General features: G+C 41.7%; 16 non-coding genes across 16 annotated transcripts; all 16 read left to right on the top strand.

Annotated features, from left to right (window-relative positions):
- The first annotated feature begins 12,151 nt into the window (after positions 1-12,151).
- Positions 12,152-12,225, top strand: trnaa-agc (transfer RNA alanine (anticodon AGC)). The gene has a single exon. It is a non-coding gene; the product is annotated as a tRNA-Ala (tRNA).
- Positions 12,226-12,526: 301 nt separating this feature from the next.
- Positions 12,527-12,598, top strand: trnah-gug (transfer RNA histidin (anticodon GUG)). Its single transcript has one exon. It is a non-coding gene; the product is annotated as a tRNA-His (tRNA).
- A 529-nt stretch (positions 12,599-13,127) lies between these two features.
- Positions 13,128-13,201, top strand: trnat-agu (transfer RNA threonine (anticodon AGU)). Its single transcript has one exon. It is a non-coding gene; the product is annotated as a tRNA-Thr (tRNA).
- Positions 13,202-13,502: 301 nt separating this feature from the next.
- On the top strand, positions 13,503-13,574 carry trnah-gug (transfer RNA histidin (anticodon GUG)). Its single transcript has one exon. It is a non-coding gene; the product is annotated as a tRNA-His (tRNA).
- Positions 13,575-14,103: 529 nt separating this feature from the next.
- trnat-agu (transfer RNA threonine (anticodon AGU)) lies at positions 14,104-14,177 on the top strand. The gene has a single exon. It is a non-coding gene; the product is annotated as a tRNA-Thr (tRNA).
- A 301-nt stretch (positions 14,178-14,478) lies between these two features.
- Positions 14,479-14,550, top strand: trnah-gug (transfer RNA histidin (anticodon GUG)). The gene has a single exon. It is a non-coding gene; the product is annotated as a tRNA-His (tRNA).
- Positions 14,551-15,079: 529 nt separating this feature from the next.
- Positions 15,080-15,153, top strand: trnat-agu (transfer RNA threonine (anticodon AGU)). Its single transcript has one exon. It is a non-coding gene; the product is annotated as a tRNA-Thr (tRNA).
- A 903-nt stretch (positions 15,154-16,056) lies between these two features.
- On the top strand, positions 16,057-16,130 carry trnat-agu (transfer RNA threonine (anticodon AGU)). The gene has a single exon. It is a non-coding gene; the product is annotated as a tRNA-Thr (tRNA).
- A 301-nt stretch (positions 16,131-16,431) lies between these two features.
- On the top strand, positions 16,432-16,503 carry trnah-gug (transfer RNA histidin (anticodon GUG)). Its single transcript has one exon. It is a non-coding gene; the product is annotated as a tRNA-His (tRNA).
- Positions 16,504-17,032: 529 nt separating this feature from the next.
- Positions 17,033-17,106, top strand: trnat-agu (transfer RNA threonine (anticodon AGU)). The gene has a single exon. It is a non-coding gene; the product is annotated as a tRNA-Thr (tRNA).
- Positions 17,107-17,407: 301 nt separating this feature from the next.
- On the top strand, positions 17,408-17,479 carry trnah-gug (transfer RNA histidin (anticodon GUG)). Its single transcript has one exon. It is a non-coding gene; the product is annotated as a tRNA-His (tRNA).
- A 529-nt stretch (positions 17,480-18,008) lies between these two features.
- Positions 18,009-18,082, top strand: trnat-agu (transfer RNA threonine (anticodon AGU)). Its single transcript has one exon. It is a non-coding gene; the product is annotated as a tRNA-Thr (tRNA).
- Positions 18,083-18,383: 301 nt separating this feature from the next.
- trnah-gug (transfer RNA histidin (anticodon GUG)) lies at positions 18,384-18,455 on the top strand. Its single transcript has one exon. It is a non-coding gene; the product is annotated as a tRNA-His (tRNA).
- A 530-nt stretch (positions 18,456-18,985) lies between these two features.
- Positions 18,986-19,059, top strand: trnat-agu (transfer RNA threonine (anticodon AGU)). The gene has a single exon. It is a non-coding gene; the product is annotated as a tRNA-Thr (tRNA).
- A 302-nt stretch (positions 19,060-19,361) lies between these two features.
- trnah-gug (transfer RNA histidin (anticodon GUG)) lies at positions 19,362-19,433 on the top strand. Its single transcript has one exon. It is a non-coding gene; the product is annotated as a tRNA-His (tRNA).
- A 529-nt stretch (positions 19,434-19,962) lies between these two features.
- Positions 19,963-20,036, top strand: trnat-agu (transfer RNA threonine (anticodon AGU)). The gene has a single exon. It is a non-coding gene; the product is annotated as a tRNA-Thr (tRNA).
- The last annotated feature ends 187 nt before the right edge of the window (positions 20,037-20,223 follow it).

Raw genomic sequence — 20,223 nt, 5'->3', positions numbered from 1 at the left:
GTCATTGTAAATAAGAATGAGCTCTTAACTGTCTTGCCTTGTTAAATTAAGGTTAGTTTAAAAAATATATAAAAAATACACAGAACAGGCCTATCAATTCCTTTAAGTTTGTGTTCATGGCCAACACGTCCCTAATGTCCTACTTGCCAAAGAAAAACACAAATGAGTACGCTGAATAGAGATGGGAGAATCTCTGGCCAGGAATATCAAAAACCAGAAATCGTAATGGATTACAATGCCACAAAAGGAGGGGTGGACTATTTAGACAAGCTAGTGACAGCTGCAAAAGAAGAACCCTACGGTGGCCACTTGTGATATTCTTCAACATCTTGGCATATAACTCTTTTGTCATCTGGATGGCGTTAAACCCAGATTGGAACAGATGGAAGCTCCAGAGGAGATAGCTCTTTCTCGAGGAGCTGGGCAAGGCATTGGTAAGACCTCAAATCCAGAGGAGGCAACATATCCCAAGGACCCCAGCTTCTGCAGCCATCGTGAGGAGGATTCAGGAGGAGGATGCTGGTGCCCCATCCGCCTGACCCACAGAACCAACAACTTCAATACCGGAAGTAAGTGTTAGTGATGCTGTTGCATGTGTGTGTGTCTGACTCTCCTACCTTGGCCTGTTGTAACTATATATGAGTGAGTGACATGTTAGTAAAATCCCTGAACTAAGTGTTTTCATCATTCTAGATTGCAGCCGGTAGCAACAAGAAGAAGCGTTGCGATGTGTGTGGACCCAAGAAGGACAGGAAGACACAGTACACATGCATCAAGTGCAAGAAATACATTTGCAACACACACAGTAAAACTCTGTCTCTCATGTGGTGTCTAGACCGGCCTTAATTTGTGTTCAATTTGGGTCATTTATCATTTGCGTAAAATACTGTATATAAAATTTGTCCTTCCTATTTTTTTCAGTTCAAAGCAATAAACATCAATAGTGATGAAAACCTAGTTTTATTTATATTTGTTCAAGATAAACATGATTCATTCCACCCATTGTCACGGTTGTCGTCGGTGAAGGAGGACCAAAACGCAGCAGGTATGTGCAGGCTCATCTTGACTTTTATTAACTATCAAAATGAACACCCAAAATAACAAACAGACTTACGATCGACAAAAAACAGTCTGGCAAGGCACAAGGCTACACACAGAACAATCTCCCACAAAATACAAGACAAACACACCCAACTAATATAGGACTTCCAATCAAAGGCAACACCAAACAGCTGCCTTCAATTGGAAGTCCAACCCCAATTAACTCAACATAGAACCACACACACTAGACTAAACATAGAAATACATGAAAACCAAACAGTGCCCAAAAACCCCGGAATACTTATTAAAACACCCTTTTAACAAACCCAACACCCTGAACCACAAAACAAATACCCTCTGCCACGTCCTGACCAAACTACAATACTAATTAACCCTTATACTGGCCAGGACATGACACCCATGTCTTGATTAGCCCATCCAACTACTTCATCCCCATACTGCATTTATTTATCTTGCTCCTTTGCACCCCTGTATCTCTACTTGCACATTCATCTTCTGCACATCAATCACTCTAGTGTCTAATTGGTATATTGTAATTACTTCCCCACCATGGCCTATTTATTGCCTTACTTCCCTTTTCTTACCTCATTTGCACACACTGTATATAGATTTTCTTCAACTGTATTATTGACTGTATGTTTTGTTTATTCCATGTGTAACTCTGTGTTGTTGTATGTGTCGAACTGCTTTGCTTTATTCTTGGCCAGGTCGCAGTTGTAAATGAGAACTTGTTCTCAACTTGCCTACCTGGCTAAATAAAGGTGAAATAAAAATATAGAAAAAATTATAATAGATTGTTGTTCATAAAAATCACCTTTTGTTTTTTTAAACAAATAGCACTTTTATTGATAAATGTGATCTAGCAGAGGTAAATGGCAAATATTAACCATGTATGCTGTCTATATTTCTTGTAATTGATATAAGTCAACTTCTAAGTATTAAGTATTTTTACATAAATTGTTATGGCTGTATTAAAAACCAAATAATGTTGTGGGTCCATTAGACCCGCGAACATTGGGTGAATTACAAAAAACATGAACACCACACAAGGGTTAAGTAGTTCACCACGTTACTGACACGTTTTCATTTTCGTCAAAAATGACTTTATATCAAAGGAGTGCATTTGAAGGCCTGCACATGTAAAGTTTGGCTTGAGATTAACATTGGATCCGATGACATGTTTCTACGCATGAGCTCTGCCTAGGAATGTACACTGTAAGTTCCTATGATCTTTGCTAGCCAATGTCGCCATGACATGGCCTACAAATGTGATCAGGGATTTCTATTGGAGAAGCAGTTTTAGGCTATCTTCATACTATACCATCTTTGGTAGTATGCTAAGCTCACTATTGTGTTAAATGTATACACGGAGACACAAGGACAGCTGTTGAGGGCAGAGGTCAGAAAACTCAGATCAACATTACTTGTATCCTGAGGCACGTCTGGTAGGGAAACGTTACGAAACGTTGCAGACAGAAATATCATCAATAGATGTGATTCCTTACTTAAAATGTCAGAGAAGCATGCTTGTTTTACATAATATATTTCTGTCTCAACATTTCACAATGTTATGCTGAATGTGGCCTGGCAGTCAGGGTCTAGTTCTGGTCAGTTGGAACGTGTTAAATACTGCCTAGGCTGAGCAAAGCAATAGGTTTGTCACTAGGAATATTACACTTCTTATTGATTACTATGGGTCCAGAACATCCTGTTTTGTGTGTTTCTTGATTTTTAATATCACTTGCAGTGTACAGTGAAATCTTGCCAGCGCCAGCTTCTTGCCAGCTCCAAACCCAACAATGCAGCAATCAATATCAACGTAGAACTAAAAATAACACACTGAGAAATAAAAATAAGAAAGTAAGAAGCTGTACAGGGTCAGTTCCAATACCATATTTACAACATCCAGAGATACTGGAGTGATCAAGGTAGATATGTATATGGGCCAGCTGACTAGGCATCAGGATACACGATAAACAGAGTAAATGTGTGCATGTTGGAGTGTCAGTGTTTTTTTTTTTTTTTACATTTAACTAGGCAAGTCAGTTAAGAACAAATTATTTTTGACAATGACAGCCTACCCCCAGATGACTCTAGACCAAATGTGCGTCGTCCTCCAGGACTCCCAATCACAGCCTGATGTGATACAGCCTTGTTTCAAATCAAGGACTGTAGTGATGCCTCTTGCACTGAGATGCTGTGCCTTAGGCCGCAGCGCCACTCGGGAGCCCCGAGTCAACTCAGATAGTCCATTTAGCCATTCTGTTAGCTATTTAGCAGTCTTATGGCTTGGGGATAGAAGATGTTCTCTGTGTGTGTGTGTGTGTGTGTGTGTGTGTGTGTGTGTGTGTGTGTGTGTGTGTGTGTGTGTGTGTGTGTGTGTGTGTGTGTGTGTGTGTGTGTGTGTGTGTGTGTGTGTGTGTGTGTATGTGTGTGTGTGTGTGTGTGTGTGTGTGTGTGTGTGTGTGTGTGTGTGTGTGTGTGTGAGAGAGAGAAAGAGAGAAAGAGAGAGAATTGTCAGGGGATGTATCTTCACGCAGCTGCTATAGGGGGAGGTGATATTGTAGTGTTTTCCATTGCCATGGACCGTTTTATAGGATAATGAGATATTTTCCTGTCGTATATTGACATCTAGTGGACAATTTGGGTTAGTGGACATATTTATGATAATATTATGAAGGAGTCATTTTCATTACAAAATTTATTTCCCTTCCTGCCTTGTCCTCCTGTAATTTCTATAGATTATATATATAGATAGAGATTATATTGGGACTGTTTTCTTTTTTTGTGCGTATTGTTCTTTTTTGAGTATTAAAACAGACAATTTACTTGCATTGAAGCTGCTCAACATTTCGATGACATTCAGTCATCTAACAGACTCCCATCCAGAGCGACCAACAGAAGAAACCAGGGTCAACGCCCTGCTCAAGGGCACGTCGACAGATCTCCCACAAGGTCAAAAACAGGGAACCGAATCAGCAACCAATCAGCTACTTACCCGAGCTCCCAACCACCAGGGCACCAGCCCTCCAAGATCCCCAAGTGCTGCTCCTCAACCATCCAACACTTTTTCGGTTGCTACATGATTCCATATGTGTTATTTCGTAGTTTTGATATCTTCACTATTATTCTACAATGTAGAAAATAGTACAAATAAAGAAAAACCATGGAATAAGTAGATGTGTCCAAACCTTTCAATGGTAATGTGGCTGAAGCCATTTAGCTCCTCTGTCCATCACAGAACTATAGACTGTCATTGAACTCTCATGGTGTAAAGCTTTTACTTCCTGTTTTTTAAAATTCCGTTTCTCTCCCCAATCTACTAATATCACAATCTTGTCTCATTGCTGCAACTCCCCAACGGGCTGAGGTGAGGCAAAGGTCGAGTCACGCCTCCTCCGAATCATGATCTACCAAACCACACTCCTTAACAACCGCCCGCTTAACCCGGAAGCCAGCCGCACGAATTTGTCAGAGGAAACACCGTTCACATGACGAACAAAGTCAGCCTGCAGGCAACCAGCCTGCAACAAAAGCCAAGTAAAGCACCCCCGGCCAAACCCTCCCCTAACCCAGACGACACTGGGCCAATTGTGCACAGCCCAATGGGACTCACAGTCACAGCTGGTTCTGACACAGCCTGGGATGGAATTCAGGTCTGCAGTGACGCCTACAAGCACTGAACCACTTGGGAGGCCCTACTTCCTGATTCTTTATACATCAGTGGCCACACTGGGTGCAGCGAAAATAGATACATACAGTGCATTAGGAAAGTATTCAGACCCCTTGACTTTTTCAACATTTTGTCACGTTACAGCCTTATTCTAAAATTGATTACATTTTTTTCCCCCCTTTTTTTTGCAAATTTAATGAAAACCAAGCTTCCAGAGATGGCTTGTGGAGGCTACTCATGCTGGAGAGTGATGGGTACAAGCTGGCTAAACACTTGAATTGTTAGCCAGTTCAGCTTTACACAGTTAATCTTTACAGTTGGTATGTTTGAACTCATTCAAAAAATTTCCTTTTTCCGTGACATCGGAATATCTCAATTGCATACTCCTCACGTCCTCTCTCCTCTCACCTCGCCTACTTCTCAAAACCCATTGGATGAGAAAACCAGAGGTCCCCTCCCCTCTGACTTTCTCCACCAATGGTGCAATGAAATGCCTGAAAAAGGTACTTTTGAGACTCAAACTCAGGATCTCCTGTTCATAAGACAGGAGGTTTAACCAACTTAGCCACAGCACGCTGCTCAACTACTTGTTTTGTGATTATGCTGCGGGACTTAGAGGTAATTTAGTATGGTACCCTGCATCACTCCTTCATTGCTCCAGACCAGCGCGGGGGAGTTAGAGCACTGATTATGCTTTTGGGTCCAAAGGCGCTACTGTGTCTCTAACTGACAATGAATGGGCGACATAAACCAAATAGAAACTGAGAATTGTGCACTTACTTACTAAAACGGTTGTTACACTATGGTTTTTATTCTAAGAGAAACTTAGACTACAATTAGAGTGAGAAAATGTTAGGATTATTTTGCTCTTACTTTAGTACTGTAGGCTTCTCCCGACTAGTGAGGTTGTACAGAACCTGAGTGGCGCAGCGGTCTAAGACTGTGTTTCTACGGTTTAATATCTGTGCAACCTGTGACTGGGAGACCCAGGGGACGTCGGTAGGCTTTTGGTTTCTCTCCCTCTCAAAACAGAAATAAATCATTCTAAATAACAAACTGGCTTTTTTTGACAAATTAGTAAGAATGTCTCACCCTATGTTCAAGAATCGTATTTTTCTCGCTCACTTTACGTTATTTGAAAACGAAATAATCTCAAATATTTTATTTTTTTTAAACAAAGAGATTATTATTATTATTAATTAATTTAGAATTATATAAAAGCCCCTTAGATATTCTCACAGATATATTATTAACCCTGTATTCACAGGCGTAGCAGGCTGTGACTTCTGCAAGCAACGTTTCTAGGATGGGCTATTAGCAGGACAATATATATTGGTCATATTGGTCATGGCTCCCGAGTGGTGCACAATGGGATTGCCTTGCAGTTCTCCAGCTGTATCCACTGAGATAGTGGTGGGCGCACAAGTTTCAAGTCACGAGGGCAGGGGGCACGGGATGGGCTGCAGAGCAGACACAAAAGACTGACCTAGCCCATTGGGAAGGGAGGAGGAAGAGGGGGGGGGTGATCCCCACCCCGCCCCACTGGGTAGCAAGGGGGAGGACCCCCACCCCGCCCCACTGGGTAGCAAGGGGGAGGACCCCCACCCCGCCCCACTGGGTAGCACAGAGTAACACTTTAATAAGGGGCATTGCACGAATAATGGCGCTGACTAGGGAAACGTTCCAACTGTTCTTTGTGCCTGTCTGCACGTTCAAACTAAAACAATGTAACTAATAATGGCACGAAGAATGCCTCTTAGATATGAATTCGGAGGGCAGAAATGATTAAATTTTAAAGCAATAGACCTCTCACTAAAGGCGTCAGTCAAAAGTTATACTTCAATCAGAACTGGAGTTTCTGAATACAACAGGTCCTTACAGTGAAATGCTTACTTCCAAGCCCCTAACCAACAATGTGGTTTAAATACAAATAAGAAAAATAAATAAAAGTAACAAGTAGCTAAAGAGAAGCAGTAAAATAACAATAGCGAGACTATATACAGGGGTACCGGTACAGAGTCAATGTGCGGGAGCACCGGTTGTCGAGGTCATTGAGGTAATATGTACATGTAGGTAGAGTTATTAAAGTGACTATGCATAGATAATAACAGAGAGTAGCAGCGGCGTAAAAGAGGTGGGGGGCAATGCAAATAGTCTGGGTAGCCATTTGATTAGATGTTCAGGAGTCTTATAGCTTGGGGGTAGAAGCTGTTTAGAAGCCTCTTGGACCTAGAGTTGGCGCTCCGGTACCGCTTGCTGTGCGGTAGCAGAGAGAACAGTCTATGACTAGGGTGGCTAGAATCTTTGATAATTTTTAGGGCTTTTCTCTGACACTGCCTGGTATAGAGGTCCTGAACGGCAGGAAGCTTGGCCCCAGTGATGTACTGGGCCGTACGCACTACCCTCTGTAGTGCCTTGCGGTCGGAGGCCGAGCAATTAACATACCAGGCAGTTATTCAACCAGCTCTCGATGGTGCAGTTGTTAGAACCTTTTGAGGATCTGAGGACCCATGTCAAATCTTTTCAGTCTCCTGAGGGGGGAATAGGTTTTGTCGTGCCCTTTTCACGACTGTCTTGGTGTGCTTGGACCATGTTAATTTGTTGGTGATGTGGACACCAAGGAACTTGAAGGTCTCAACCTGCTCCACTACAGCCCTGTCGATGAGAATGGGGGCATGCTCGGTCCTCCTTTTCTTGTAATCCACTATCACCCCTTTTTCTTGATCACGTTGAGGGAGAGGTTGTTGTCCTGGCACCACATGGCAAGGTCTCTGACCTCCTCCCTATAGGCTGTCTCGTCATTGTCGATGATCAAGCCTACCACTGTTGTGTCATCGGCAAACTTGATGATGGTGTTGGAGTTGTGCCTGGCCGTGCAGTCATGACTGAACAGGGAGTACAGGAGGAGACTGAGCACCTCCCCTGAGGTGCCCCTGTGTTGAGGATCAGCGTGGCGGATGTGTTGTTACCTACCCTTACCACCTGGGGGCGGCCGATCAGGCAGTCCAGGATCCAGCTGCAGAGGGAGGTGTTTAGTCCCAGGGCCCTTAGCTTATTGATGAGCTTTGAGGGCACTGTGGTATTGAATGCTGAGCTGAAGTCAATGAATAGCATTCTCACATAGGTGTTCCTTTTGTCCAGGTGGGAAAGGGCAGTGTGCAATAGAGATTGCATCATCTGTGGATCTGTTAGGGCGGTATGCAAATTGGAGTGGGTCTAGGGTTTCTGGGATAATGGTGTTGATGTGAGCCATGACCAGCCTTTCAAAGCACTTCATGGCTACAAACGTGAGTGCTATGGGTCGGTAATCATTTAGCCAGGTTACATTAGTGTTATTGGGCACAGGGACTATGGTGGTCTGCTTAAAACATGTTGGTATTACAGACTCAGACAGGGAGAGGTTGAAAATGTCAGTGAAGACACTTGCCAGTTGGCCAGCTCATGCTTGCGGTACACATCCTGGTAATCCGTCTGGCCCTGCGGCCTTGTGAATATTGACCTGTTTAAAGGTCTTGCTCACATCGGCTGCGGAGAGCGTGATCACACAGTTGTCCAGAACAGCTGGTGCTCTCATGGATGTTTCAGTGTTATTCATCTCAAAGCGAGCATAGAAGTAATTTAGCACATCTGGTATGATAGCGTCACCGGGCAGCTCTCGGCTGTGCTTCCTTTTGTAGTCTTTAAATATATATATAATATGTCTTACCGAGCCTTTCCATAAATCCAAGTAAGTTTCTTCAACTGTCTTCTGACTGTAATTAGAGCGATGTTAATGTGCCGTGATGCCAGCAGATTACAGATGGCCTTTGCCGATCGCTCATCATCTTCATTCATCAGTGAGTCGATGGCGTGAATAGTCTCGCTGGAAATGAAATACAATGTAAAAATATGCAGCAGACAGTAATGACCAGCAGTCGATTTATTTAAGCATTATTATCCTCTGACATGGATTCTTAAACTATGGTTTGGGACCCAAAGTGGACATTAACATGTGATAGGTGTGTTGCGAGATATGAGTAAACATTCAGAATCATATACTATTTCTTCATCATTTTGGTTGTTTCGGGGACACTACATTTCTCATTTGGGTCTCGAGCTTCAAAATTGTAAAACCTAAGAAACAGCAGATGAATCAGTTAACCTCACTAGGGTAGGGGGCAACATTTTGAATTTTGGAGGAAAAGCGTGCCCTATGTGGGACGCAAGCGTCCCACCCCTGGTACACCCTATCAACAACAGGTGAAATATCAAGAGCGCCAAATTTGAAAACAATTAAATGTCATAATTCAAATTTCTCAAACATACAACTATCTTACACCCTTTGAAAGATAAACATATCCTTAATCTAACCACGTTGTCCGATTTCAAAAAGGCTTTACGGCGAAAGCATAAAGTTAGATTATGTTAGGACAGTACATTGAAAATAGCTGTGTGTAATGTTTTGTCAATGCAAAGACACGCGTCACCAAAAGCAGAAAACCAGCTAAAATTATGCACTAACCTTTGACAATCTCCATCAGATGACACTCCTAGGACATTATGTTAGACAATACATGCATTTTTCGTTCTATCAAGTTCATATTTATATCCAAAAACAGCGTTTTACTATGGCGTTGATGTTGAGGAAATCTTTTCCCTCCAATACCGCCAGTCAAATCAGCACAACAAATTAAATAATTACTATTCGAAAACATTGGTAAAATATTATATTGTCATTCAAAGAATTATAGATTTACATCTCTTGAACGCAACCGGATTGCCAGATTTAAAAATAACCTTACTGGGAAATCACACTTTGCAATAATCTGAGCACTGCGCCCAGAAAAATACGCTTTGCGATACAGACTAACCGCCATGTTGGAGAGATCTAAAATCGAAAATACTATGTAAATAATCCATTACCTTTGATTCTCTTCATCAGATGTCACTTCCAGGAATCCCAGGTCCATAACAAATGTCGTTTTGTTCGAAAAAGCTCATAATTTATGTCCAAAAAGCTCTGTGTTGTTAGCACATGATCTAAGCCCGCCAGACTCCTCTTCATGAAAGAGGGGAGAAAAAATATTTACGTTCGTTCAAACATGTCAAACATTGTATAGCATAAATCATTAGGGCCTTTTTCAACCAGAACATGAATAATATTCAAGGCGGACGATTGCATTCTCTTTTAAAACGTATTGGAACGAGAGTACCCAACATGAACTCGCGCGCCAGAGTCTTGTCGGCCACCACCGTTCCAAGGCTCTTGTTCGTTCAGTTCTCACAGTAGAAGACTCAATCAACTTTGTAAAGACTGGTGACATCTAGTGGAAGCCATAGGAAGTGCTCAACGATTAATAAGCCCTTGTGTGTTTCAATGGCATAGGCTTAAAGGTAATTCAACACATCAGGTATGCACTTCCTGTCAGACTTTGTCTCAGGGTTTTGACTGCCAAATGAGTTCTGTTATACTTACAGACACCATTCAAACAGTTTTAGAAAATTCAGAGTGTTTTCTATCCAAACCTGAACAATAATATGCATATTCTAGCTACTGAGTTGGTGTAGGAGGCAGTTAAAAATGGGCACATATTTTTTTCAAAATTCTCAATACTGCCCCCTATCCCCAACAGGTTTTAACTGCCTGCTACTCAGGTCCAGAAGCAAGGATATGCATATAATTGGTAGATTTGGATAGAAAACACTATAAAGTGTCCAAAACTGTTAAAAGAATGTCTGTGAGTATATCAGAACTGATATGGCAGGCGAAAACCTGAGGAAAATCCACCCAGGAAGTGCTATTATTTTGAAATGCCTGTTTTTACATTGAAAGCCTATCCACCATACCAAGTGTTATGACGTAGTTCACGATCCCTATGGCTTCCACTACATGCGGCCAGTCTTTAGGAATTCTTTCAGGCTTTTACTCTGAAAAATTAGGGAGAAACACCACTTTCAATGAGAGGACAGTGGACATTTCCAGACATGAGTCCTGCGCGTGACCGGGAGCATGCCTTACTTGTTTTTCATTTTCTATTGACGAAGCTATGATCAATTATTTATGACAAAAACAACCTGAGGATTGATTATAAACATTGTTTGACATGTTTCTATGAACTTTTATGGTACTTTTTTTATTTTTAATCTGCCTACTGTGATTACTGAACAAAACTGAGGTTTTTGGACGTAAAGAGTGACTTTATCGAACAAAACAAACATTTATTGTGTAACATGGAGTCTTGGGAGTGCAACCATATGAAGATCATCAAAGGGAAGTGATACATTTTATCACTATTTCTGACTTTTGTTACTCCTCTTCTTGGCTGCTAAATGTTTGTAATGATTTGTCTGCTGGGCGCTGGGCGCTGTTCTCAGATAATCGCATGGTTTGCTTTCGCGTAAAGCCTTTTTGAAATCTGACACAGCGGTTGGATTAACAAGAAGTTTATCTTTAAGCTGGTGTATAACATTTCTATCTTTTATGTATGTTTATTATGAGAATTTCTGTTTTGTTGAGTTTCACAATCTGCAAATTCACCGGATGTTGTTTGAGACAGTGGATTACTGAACAAAACCTGTTAACAAAACGGAGGTTTTTGGATATAAAGAGGTACTTTATCGAACAAAACAAACATTTATTGGGTAACTGGGAGTCTTGTGAGTGTAACCATATGAAGATCATTAAAGGTAAGTGATTAATTTTATTGCAATTTCTGACTTTTGTTACCCGTCTACTTGGCTGGTTACTGTTTGTAATCGCATGATTTGCTTTCGCGTAAAGCCTTTTTGAAATCTGACACAGCGGTTGGATTAACAAGAAGTTAATCTTTAAGCTGGTGTATAACATTTCTATCTTTTATGTATGTTTATTATGAGAATTTCTGTTTTGTTGAGAATTAGGAGTGTCGAGAGGAGAGAAGTCGTGAGGAGGATGCAATTGAGACATTTCACTTTCACGGAAAAGGGACATTTTTCACTGAATTACAAAGTTCCAACTGTCTAAAGTTCAACTGGTTGATCAGTTTACTCATATCTCGCGACACACCTATCACATGTCAATGCCCACTTTGGGTCCCAATCCATAGTTTAAGAATTCATGTCAGAGGATCTTGAGTTTATTCAGCTCGAGACCCAAATGAAAAATGTACTGTCCTCGAATGACCCAAATTAAGAAGAAATATTATGTGACTACAAATGTTTACTGATATCTCGCTGCCCACCTCTCACATACTCAGGCCCACTTTGGGGCCCAAAACATAGCATAAGAAACCCTGTTGCTAGACAATTGAAGGTGTCCATATCAATTCCAAAATTAGTAAATAACATCTGTTTTGTTATGTGATTTTGCAAGACAGAGATATGGGTTAAATGAACGAGACTGGTTTGATTTAAATACGCGTGGCGGTGACCTTACCTGCATCAAATGTTATGTCTATGGGAGCTGTGGCTTAGTTGGTTAAAGCGCCTGTCTAGCAAACAGGAGATCCCGAGCTCGAATCTCAGCAGAGCCATTTCAAGCATATCATTGAACACATTAATGGAAAAGGTCAGAGTGGAGGGCACTCTGCATTTCTAAACCAATGGGTTAACAGAATTAGGACTGTGGAGAGAAGACTTGAGGAGGGTGCAATTGAGATATTCCAAATTCATGGAAAAACAGAATTTTTTGAATGAATTACAACGTACCAACTGTCTGAAGTTCAACTGGTTCTTCAGTTTATTCATTTCGAGCGCTAAATGAAAAGAGTTATCCAGCTTGTACACCTCTCTGTCAGAGCATGAGTAGGCTCTACAAGCAATCTCTGTTAGCTTGCCGTGATCGTATAGTGGTTAGTACTCTGCGTTGTGGCCGCAGCAACCCAGGTTCGAATCTGGGTCACGGCACTTAATTGCCATTTCGAAAGGGTTGAATTTTGATTGAGTTGAAACTTACTCTGTGAGCTAAGAAACTCCCCGAAACGACCAAAATGATGAAGAAATAGTGTATGATTCTGAATGTTTACTCATATCTCGCGACACACCTATCACATGTCAATGCCCACTTTGGGTCCCAAACCATAGTTTAAGAATCCATGTCAGAGGATCTTGAGTTTATTCAGCTCGAGACCCAAATGAAAAATGTACTGTCCTCGAATGACCCAAATTAAGAAGAAATAGTATGTGACTACAAATGTTTACTGATATCTCGCTGCCCACCTCTCACATACTCAGGCCCACTTTGGGTCCCAAAACATAGCATAAGAAACCCTGTTGCTAGACAATTGAAGGTGTCCATATCGATTCCAATATTAGTAAATACCATCTGTTTTGTGATGTGATTTTGCAAGACAGAGATATGGGTTAAATGAACGAGACTGGTTTGATTTAAATACGTGTGGTGGTGACCTTACCTGCATCAGATGTGATGTCTATGGGCGCTGTGGCTTAGTTGGTTAAAGCGCCTGTCTAGTAAACAGGAGATCCTGAGTTCGAATCTCAGCAGAGCCTTTTCAAGCAGGTCATTGAACACATTGATGGAAAAGGTCAGAGTGGAGGGCACTCTGCATTTCTCAACCAATGGGTTAACAGAATTAGGAGTGTTGAGAGAAGACTTGAGGAGGGTGCAATTGAGATATTCCAAATTCACGGAAAAAAAGAACTTTTTGAATGAATTACAACGTACCAACTGTCTGAAGTTCAACTGGTACTTCAGTTTATTCATTTCGAGCGCTAAATGAAAAGAGTTATCCAGCTTGTACACCTCTCTGTCAGAGCATGAGTAGGCTCTACAAGCAATCTCTGTTAGCTTGCTGTGATCGTATAGTGGTTAGTACTCTGCGTTGTGGCCGCAGCAACCCCGGTTCGAATCTGGGTCACGGCACTTTGTTGCCATTTTGAAAGGGTTACATTTTGATTGAGTTGAAACTTACTCTGTGAGCTAAGAAACTCCCCGAAACGACCAAAATGATGAAGAAATAGTGTATGATTCTGAATGTTTACTCATATCTCGCTACACACCTATCACATGTCAATGCCCACTTTGGGTCCCAAACCATAGTTTAAGAATCCATGTCAGAGGATCTTGAGTTTATTCAGCTCGAGACCCAAATGAAAAATGTACTGTCCTCGAATGACCCAAATTAAGAAGAAATAGTATGTGACTACAAATGTTTACTGATATCTCGCTGCCCACCTCTCACATACTCAGGCCCACTTTGGGTCCCAAAACATAGCATAAGAAACCCTGTTGCTAGACAATTGAAGGTGTCCATATCGATTCCAATATTAGTAAATACCATCTGTTTTGTGATGTGATTTTGCAAGACAGAGATATGGGTTAAATGAATGAGACTGGTTTGATTTAAATACGTGTGGCGGTGACCTTACCTGCATCAGATGTGATGTCTATGGGCGCTGTGGCTTAGTTGGTTAAAGCGCCTGTCTAGTAAACAGGAGATCCTGAGTTCGAATCTCAGCAGAGCCTTTTCAAGCAGGTTATTGAACACATTGATGGAAAAGGTCAGAGTGGAGGGCACTCTGCATTTCTCAACCAATGGGTTAACAGAATTAGGAGTGTTGAGAGAAGACTTGAGGAGGGTGCAATTGAGATATTCCAAATTCACGGAAAAAGAGAACTTTTTGAATGAATTACAACGTACCAACTGTCTGAAGTTCAACTGGTACTTCAGTTTATTCATTTCGAGCGCTAAATGAAAAGAGTTATCCAGCTTGTACACCTCTCTGTCAGAGCATGAGTAGGCTCTACAAGCAATCTCTGTTAGCTTGCCGTGATCGTATAGTGGTTAGTACTCTGCGTTGTGGCCGCAGAAACCCCGGTTCGAATCCGGGTCACGGCACTTTGTTGCCATTTTGAAAGCGTTATATTTTGATTGAGTTGAAACTTACTCTGTGAGCTAAGAAACTCCCCGAAACGACCAAAATGATGAAGAAATAGTGTATGATTCTGAATGTTTACTCATATCTCGCGACACACCTATCACATGTCAAGGCCCACTTTGGGTCCCAAACCATAGTTTAAGAATCCATGTCAGAGGATCTTGAGTTTATTCAGCTCGAGACCCAAATGAAAAATGTACTGTCCTCGAATGACCCAAATTAAGAAGAAATAGTATGTGACTACAAATGTTTACTGATATCTCGCTGCCCACCTCTCACATACTCAGGCCCACTTTGGGTCCCAAAACATAGCATAAGAAACCCTGTTGCTAGACAATTGAAGGTGTCCATATCGATTCCAATATTAGTAAATACCATCTGTTTTGTAATGTGATTTTGCAAGACAGAGATATGGGTTAAATGAACGAGACTGGTTTGATTTAAATACGTGTGGCGGTGACCTTACCTGCATCAGATGTGATGTCTATGGGCGCTGTGGCTTAGTTGGTTAAAGCGCCTGTGTAGTAAACAGGAGATCCTGAGTTCGAATCTCAGCAGAGCCTTTTCAAGCAGGTCATTGAACACATTGATGGAAAAGGTCAGAGTGGAGGGCACTCTGCATTTCTCAACCAATGGGTTAACAGAATTAGGAGTGTTGAGAGAAGACTTGAGGAGGGTGCAATTGAGATATTCCAAATTCACGGAAAAAGAGAACTTTTTGAATGAATTACAACGTACCAACTGTCTGAAGTTCAACTGGTTACTTCAGTTTATTCATTTCGAGCGCTAAATGAAAAGAGTTATCCAGCTTGTACACCTCTCTGTCAGAGCATGAGTAGGCTCCACAAGCAATCACTGTTAGCTTGCCGTGATCGTATAGTGGTTAGTACTCTGCGTTGTGGCCTGCAGCAACCCGGTTCGAATCCGGGTCACGGCACTTTGTTGCCATTTTGAAAGGGTTATATTTTGATTGAGTTGAAACTTACTCTGTGAGCTAAGAAACTCCCCGAAACGACCAAAATGATGAAGAAATAGTGTATGATTCTGAATGTTTACTCATATCTCGCGACACACCTATCACATGTCAATGCCCACTTTGGGTCCCAAACCATAGTTTAAGAATCCATGTCAGAGGATCTTGAGTTTATTCAGCTCAAGACCCAAATGAAAAATGTACTGTCCTCGAATGACCCAAATTAAGAAGAAATAGTATGTGACTTCAAATGTTTACTGATATCTCGCTGCCCACCTCTCACATACTCAGGCCCACTTTGGGTCCCAAAACATAGCATAAGAAACCCTGTTGCTAGACAATTGAAGGTGTCCATATCGATTCCAATATTAGTAAATACCATCTGTTTTGTGATGTGATTTTGCAAGACAGAGATATGGGTTAAATGAATGAGACTGGTTTGATTTAAATACGTGTGGCGGTGACCTTACCTGCATCAGATGTGATGTCTATGGGCGCTGTGGCTTAGTTGGTTAAAGCGCCTGTCTAGTAAACAGGAGATCCTGAGTTCGAATCTCAGCAGAGCCTTTTCAAGCAGGTCATTGAACACATTGATGGAAAAGGTCAGAGTGGAGGGCACTCTGCATTTCTCAACCAATGGGTTAACAGAATTAGGAGTGTTGAGAGAAGACTTGAGGAGGGTGCAATTGAGATATTCCAAATTCACGGAAAAAGAGAACTTTTTGAATGAATTACAACGTACCAACTGTCTGAAGTTCAACTGGTTCTTCAGTATATTCATTTCGAGCGCTAAATGAAAAGAGTTATCCAGCTTGTACACCTCTCTGTCAGAGCATGAGTAGGCTCCACAAGCACTCTCTGTTAGCTTGCCGTGATCGTATAGTGGTTAGTACTCTGCGTTGTGGCCGCAGCAACCCCGGTTCGAATCCGGGTCACGGCACTTTGTTGCCATTTTGAAAGGGTTATATTTTGATTGAGTTGAAACTTACTCTGTGAGCTAAGAAACTCCCCGAAACGACCAAAATGATGAAGAAATAGTGTATGATTCTGAATGTTTACTCATATCTCGCGACACACCTATCACATGTCAATGCCCACTTTGGGTCCCAAACCATAGTTTAAGAATCCATGTCAGAGGATCTTGAGTTTATTCAGCTCAAGACCCAAATGAAAAATGTACTGTCCTCGAATGACCCAAATTAAGAAGAAATAGTATGTGACTTCAAATGTTTACTGATATCTCGCTGCCCACCTCTCACATACTCAGGCCCACTTTGGGTCCCAAAACATAGCATAAGAAACCCTGTTGCTAGACAATTGAAGGTGTCCATATCGATTCCAATATTAGTAAATACCATCTGTTTTGTGATGTGATTTTGCAAGACAGAGATATGGGTTAAATGAACGAGACTGGTTTGATTTAAATACGTGTGGCGGTGACCTTACCTGCATCAGATGTGATGTCTATGGGCGCTGTGGCTTAGTTGGTTAAAGCGCCTGTCTAGTAAACAGGAGATCCTGAGTTCGAATCTCAGCAGAGCCTTTTCAAGCAGGTCATTGAACACATTGATGGAAAAGGTCAGAGTGGAGGGCACTCTGCATTTCTCAACCAATGGGTTAACAGAATTAGGAGTGTTGAGAGAAGACTTGAGGAGGGTGCAATTGAGATATTCCAAATTCACGGAAAAAGAGAACTTTTTGAATGAATTACAACGTACCAACTGTCTGAAGTTCAACTGGTACTTCAGTTTATTCATTTCGAGCGCTAAATGAAAAGAGTTATCCAGCTTGTACACCTCTCTGTCAGAGCATGAGTAGGCTCCACAAGCACTCTCTGTTAGCTTGCCGTGATCGTATAGTGGTTAGTACTCTGCGTTGTGGCCGCAGCAACCCCGGTTCGAATCCGGGTCACGGCACTTTGTTGCCATTTTGAAAGGGTTATATTTTGATTGAGTTGAAACTTACTCTGTGAGCTAAGAAACTCCCCGAAACGACCAAAATGATGAAGAAATAGTGTATGATTCTGAATGTTTACTCATATCTCGCGACACACCTATCACATGTCAAGGCCCACTTTGGTTCCCAAACCATAGTTTAAGAATCCATGTCAGAGGATCTTGAGTTTATTCAGCTCGAGACCCAAATGAAAAATGTACTGTCCTCGAATGACCCAAATTAAGAAGAAATAGTATGTGACTACAAATGTTTACTGATATCTCGCTGCCCACCTCTCACATACTCAGGCCCACTTTGGGTCCCAAAACATAGCATAAGAAACCCTGTTGCTAGACAATTGAAGGTGTCCATATCGATTCCAATATTAGTAAATACCATCTGTTTTGTGATGTGATTTTGCAAGACAGAGATATGGGTTAAATGAACGAGACTGGTTTGATTTAAATACGTGTGGCGGTGACCTTACCTGCATCAGATGTGATGTCTATGGGCGCTGTGGCTTAGGTGCTTAAAGCGCCTGTCTAGTAAACAGGAGATCCTAAGTTCGAATCTCAGCAGAGCCTTTTCAAGCAGGTCACTGAAGACATTGATGGAAAAGGTTAAAGTGGAGGGCTCTCTGCATTTCTCAACCAATGGGTTAACAGAATTAGGAGTGTTGAGAGAAGACTTGAGGAGGGTGCAATTGAGATATTCCAAACTCACGGAAAAAGAGAACTTCTTGAATGAATTACAACGTACCAACTGTCTGAAGTTCAACTGGTTCTTCAGTTTATTCATTTCGAGCGCTAAATGAAAAGAGTTATCCAGCTTGTACACCTCTCTGTCAGAGCATGAGTAGGCTCTACCAGCACTCTCTGTTAGCTTGCCGTTATCGTATAGTGGTTAGTACTCTGCGTTGTGGCCGCAGGAACCCCGGTTCGAATCCGGGTCACGGCACTTTGTTGCCATTTTGAAAGGGTTATATTTTGATTGAGTTGAAACTTACTCTGTGAGCTAAGAAACTCCCCGAAACGACCAAAATGATGAAGAAATAGTGTATGATTCTGAATGTTTACTCATATCTCGCGACACACCTATCACATGTCAATGCCCACTTTGGGTCCCAAACCATAGTTTAAGAATCCATGTCAGAGGATCTTGAGTTTATTCAGCTCGAGACCCAAATGAAAAATGTACTGTCCTCGAATGACCCAAATTAAGAAGAAATAGTATGTGACTTCAAATGTTTACTGATATCTCGCTGCCCACCTCTCACATACTCAGGCCCACTTTGGGTCCCAAAACATAGCATAAGAAACCCTGTTGCTAGACAATTGAAGGTGTCCATATCGATTCCAATATTAGTAAATACCATCTGTTTTGTGATGTGATTTTGCAAGACAGAGATATGGGTTAAATGAACTGAGACTGGTTTGATTTAAATACGTGTGGCGGTGACCTTACCTGCATCAGATGTGATGTCTATGGGCGCTGTGGCTTAGTTGGTTAAAGCGCCTGTCTAGTAAACAGGAGATCCTGAGTTCGAATCTCAGCAGAGCCTTTTCAAGCAGGTCATTGAACACATTGATGGAAAAGGTCAGAGTGGAGGGCACTCTGCATTTCTCAACCAATGGGTTAACAGAATTAGGAGTGTTGAGAGAAGACTTGAGGAGGGTGCAATTGAGATATTCCAAATTCATGGAAAAAGAGAACTTTTTGAATGAATTACAACGTACCAACTGTCTGAAGTTCAACTGGTTACTTCAGTTTATTCATTTCGAGCGCTAAATGAAAAGAGTTATCCAGCTTGTACACCTCTCTGTCAGAGCATGAGTAGGCTCTACAAGCAATCTCTGTTAGCTTGCCGTGATCGTATAGTGGTTAGTACTCTGCGTTGTGGCCGCAGCAACCCAGGTTCGAATCCGGGTCACGGCACTTTGTTGCCATTTTGAAAGGGTTATATTTTGATTGAGTTGAAACTTACTCTGTGAGCTAAGAAACTCCCCGAAACGACCAAAATGATGAAGAAATAGTGTATGATTCTGAATGTTTACTCATATCTCGCGACACACCTATCACATGTCAATGCCCACTTTGGGTCCCAAACCATAGTTTAAGAATCCATGTCAGAGGATCTTGAGTTTATTCAGCTCGAGACCCAAATGAAAAATGTACTGTCCTCGAATGACCCAAATTAAGAAGAAATAGTATGTGACTTCAAATGTTTACTGATATCTCGCTGCCCACCTCTCACATACTCAGGCCCACTTTGGGTCCCAAAACATAGCATAAGAAACCCTGTTGCTAGACAATTGAAGGTGTCCATATCGATTCCAATATTAGTAAATACCATCTGTTTTGTGATGTGATTTTGCAAGACAGAGATATGGGTTAAATGAACGAGACTGGTTTGATTTAAATACGTGTGGCGGTGACCTTACCTGCATCAGATGCGATGTCTATGGACGCTGTGGTTTAGTTGGTTAAAGCGCCTGTCTAGTAAACAGGAGATCCTGTGTTCGAATCTCAGCAGAGCCTTTTCAAGCAGGTCATTGAACACATTGATGGAAAAGGTCAGAGTGGAGGGCACTCTGCATTTCTCAACCAATGGGTTAACAGAATTAGGAGTGTTGAGAGAAGACTTGAGGAGGGTGCAATTGAGATATTCCAAATTCACGGAAAAAGAGAACTTTTTGAATGAATTACAACGTACCAACTGTCTGAA

Source organism: Salmo trutta, chromosome 30 (genome assembly GCF_901001165.1).
Source record: "Salmo trutta chromosome 30, fSalTru1.1, whole genome shotgun sequence".
Taxonomy (NCBI): domain Eukaryota; kingdom Metazoa; phylum Chordata; class Actinopteri; order Salmoniformes; family Salmonidae; genus Salmo; species Salmo trutta.
The sequence above is the reverse complement of the archived record's forward strand: the minus strand, read 5'-3'. Positions and strand labels throughout refer to the sequence as shown.